This window comes from Mus caroli, unplaced genomic scaffold (genome assembly GCF_978045245.1).
Source record: "Mus caroli unplaced genomic scaffold, Mus_caroli_1 scaffold_15, whole genome shotgun sequence".
Classification (NCBI taxonomy): Eukaryota; Metazoa; Chordata; class Mammalia; order Rodentia; family Muridae; genus Mus; species Mus caroli.
Window position 1 is genome coordinate 45,387,001 of NW_028227270.1, and position 3,696 is coordinate 45,390,696.

At 42.0% G+C, this 3,696-nt stretch overlaps 1 non-coding gene across 1 annotated transcript; it reads left to right on the forward strand.

Annotated features, from left to right (window-relative positions):
- The first annotated feature begins 3,291 nt into the window (after positions 1–3,291).
- Positions 3,292–3,421, forward strand: LOC115029153 (small nucleolar RNA SNORA17). The gene has a single exon (XR_003834719.1). It is a non-coding gene; the product is annotated as a small nucleolar RNA SNORA17 (small nucleolar RNA).
- The last annotated feature ends 275 nt before the right edge of the window (positions 3,422–3,696 follow it).

A 3,696-nucleotide genomic window follows, 5' to 3' on the forward strand; every position in this document is an offset into this window, starting at 1 on the left:
GCACATCCCAAGAGGTTATAAAAAACATTAATCAAAGGTCATAATGAAGATATACACCAAAGGTGAAAAGTCAGAAAATGAAATATTGACTGAGTTATCTAAATAAAACTTCAAGGACAGCTTAGTTATGGCTTTTAACTTTCCATGAACCTGTAAGCTAGTAACAAATGATGAATGTTCAGTCAGATAATTACTCCTAGTGTATATGCATGTAGACATTCTCTGTTATAAACCTCTTATTCAATCAATGGCCTGAATTTGTATGCAAACTTGTAGTGAACTTTTTACCATGTGATCACACACTTGGAAAGTCATACAATTGCTGAGAACAAAGGGCAGAGACAGGCCTCACTTCCCTAGAGCCTGCTGCTGTTTTACTATAAGATGCTAAACTGGAGACTTGCAGCTTCTTGCCTCAGAGCAACCCAGACAGGCAGATCAGCTGTGGAAGCAAAGCACCTTACACTCAGGATGGACAGCAAATGGTTTATGGCCTAGTTTCTGAGTGGAGACAAAATGGGATAAAAAGGACTCTTCACCAGGAGTAAAGACAGCCACCCCTGGATTTATCCCTCTATATCCTAGACTCTTCTAATATTTAACCCTCCTAATACTTAATATTTATGAGTTTTGCTGCCTGAGGTGACTCTCATGGGAAGCCAAGGAACAATGAAGAAGTGAAGTGGTAGACTGGTGCGGAAGGTCCTCAGCTCCTCAGCTTCTCAGCTTAGGTGGGGATACCCTCCCCTGGGAGCAGCACCGCCTATGCAGAGGAGGCTTCTTCTCAGAGCTGTGTAGCTCTGGTGTCTCAGGATCCCTTCCTATCTCAGATCTGTGTGAGCCTTCCCATCTCAGCAGGAGAGCCAACGCATACTGAGCCACTCACTTACATACTCACAAACTCTCTCATAACACTCATACACACACTCACATACTCACCCATACACACTCATACTCGCACTCACAGACTCTCTCTCTCTCTCTCTCTCACACACACACACACACACACACACACACACTACACAGTGTTGAAAGAGAGAAATCCTTGTGCCTTGGAAACTTTACATTCAGTTAGTAATAGAAACAAGTCATATTCTATTTCCTGAGAACCTAGAAAAATGATTCCTTTCATTAACAACTTGCTCATATTTTGAGATGAATGCTTCATTTCTATATTCTCCAGTACCTGGAAAGGTAAACTACATATAATATAACATATTTATCTAATTTAAAAGTAGACTTATGACCTGGAATGATGTCTTAGCAGTTCAAAGTGCTGGCTGCTTTCCAAGGGACATTGGTTTGAATCCTAGCACCCACAGAGTGGTTCTCAATGTTTGGTACCAATATGTTGAATTATTTTTTTAAAGATTTATTTATTTATTTTATGTATATGAGTATACTGTAAAGGTCTTCAAACACACCAGAAAAGGGTATTGGATCCCATGACAGATGTTTGTGAGCCACCATGTGGTTGCTGGGAATTGAACCCTGAACTTCTAGAAGAGTACTCAGTGCTCTTAACTGCCAAACCATCTTTCCAGCCCCCGTTGTATTAATATTTAATCTCAGTTAGGGGTTTCTACTAGGCCTTGATCATCCAGTTCCTAGATAAAAGACACACAACCTTTATATTTATAATATGTCTTTAAAGCAATAGAGCTGGGAAGATACCTAGTCTCTAAGATATTAGTGACTATTTCCTTAAACAATAATCCCAAGTTATAAATTGTTATGTTCCATCTGGGCTGTTCTTAGCTCTAAGTGGCTGGCCCTCATGGTCATGTTTTCATGACTCACCTACCCCATGGTGTCTTCTCCTCTCTCTACCTTCTCCTCTTCTCCTCATGGTCCTCCTCAGACTTACAGCCAAAGAATCCAAAGAATCAAAATTTCACCTACCTCTCTTCTGCTACTGTAGGGATCTTTATTTAACCAATAGTTTAAAAATAAGGAGCAAGGACACATAGCATTATGTTGGGGATTGGTTCTAATGCTTTGATTTATACAGAAATCTGCATGTTCAAACACTAAAGGTCCTTGTCCCCAACTGGATTTGATTGATCTATGAAGATGCCAGTGGCTAATGGCTGGGCAAAGGGAGACAGAGCAGGACCTTTAGATTTGTGAGAGCTGGGAACTGGGGAAAAGGAGAGGGAGAATTGCCATGACTTGAGGAGAAAAGATGGGATGTAGGAGCTGCAGGAGAGAAAGACAACCAGCCATGTGAGGATTTGAGTAGGTGGCCATTGGCCACTTCCCCGATTGGGCCTGGAGTAGCAGGGAAAGGTTTAGGAGTGCCCAAGACATTTTAAAATTAAGTGATCCACTCTCTTTCAAAATTCATAGCCCTCCTTTTCACTAATTGTTACTGCATGCATATGTACACACACACACACACACACACACACACTCAGTCTGTATAGTGTTACTTGTATGTATGTTTTCAGGGCTGACAATTTGGCACTGGACAACTAATTGGTGTGCTCTTCCCTGGAGAAAACTAGCTCTCCCATGTCCAGCATTCTTCAGTTAACATTGTTCTTTGTGTAGGGTTACGGTTTTATTGGGTTTTCCTTGTCGACACTCTCATGTCCACTGGTGTCCTCCTCATTCAATTCAAGTTTGGGCAGTCATGTTGGTGAGACTTTATGGGTGTAGCATCTGACATTTCTAGGAGACATACTCCATAAACTCCCTGATCCATTGGCTCTTACAATCTTTCTCTCTACTCCTCTACAATGTTCCCTAGGCCATAGTTGTAGGAATTTTTGTAACTGTATTCAGTGGGACAACACTCCACAACTCTGAACTTTGATTTTTTTACGGTTTTCTATAGTCCTTTCCATCTGTTGGAGAAATTTCCATGAAGAGGAATAAGACTCCACTTATCTGTGGGTATAACAAATGTTTATAGATTGTTTCTAGGGATTGTGCTAGATTAGTAAAGTGACAGTTATAGACTCTCTTTCAATAACTATGACTTCACTAGCCCTGAGTAGTTGGCTAGATTTCCAGTAATAGGCATGGTTTCCTTCTTGTTGGTGGGTCTTAAATTTAATTACAGAGCTGTTGGCTATCCTCAAAGTATGTACTATTTCTGCATCCTTAAGGTTTTTATGCCATGCTGGTTATTAATGTGATCATAGGTGTCATAGCTGTGTGAGACTGTTGGTTGCCTCCTTACTGTGAAAGCTGCATAGTGCCTTCTGGTACCACGAAAACTAGTCTCCAGAGAGGAGGCATCCATGCCAATTGACAACTTTGTTTTCTTTTAAGTAAAGAAAATTACATGCCCCTAGAGATGTTAAGGGGTGGCTGCTGTTTCACAGGTGTGTCTGTAGGTAGCAGAGAAGAGAGAGATATGTCTATGCTCAATGTTCTGACCTATAAACAGTTGAACGATTAGTGGCCTAACATTCCCTGTAAAAGAGAGCTGGAGACAATCACCAGTTTGGTGCTGTGCAGGCCCAGATGGGCTCCCAGGACGGAAAGCAAGCTGGAGACTACAAGAACCTGACCTGGGACTATGACTCCCAGGTGGGAGTGAGCACAAAATAGCCACCATGCCATGAGGCAAGGTCAGGGAGCTAGCCTGGGATGACCACCAGTCCAGCACTGCAAAAGTCTGGAGAGGCAGACCATGCCCAAGATGACCCCTACCAAGTGGCATAATGCAGAAGTGGGGCACTCTTT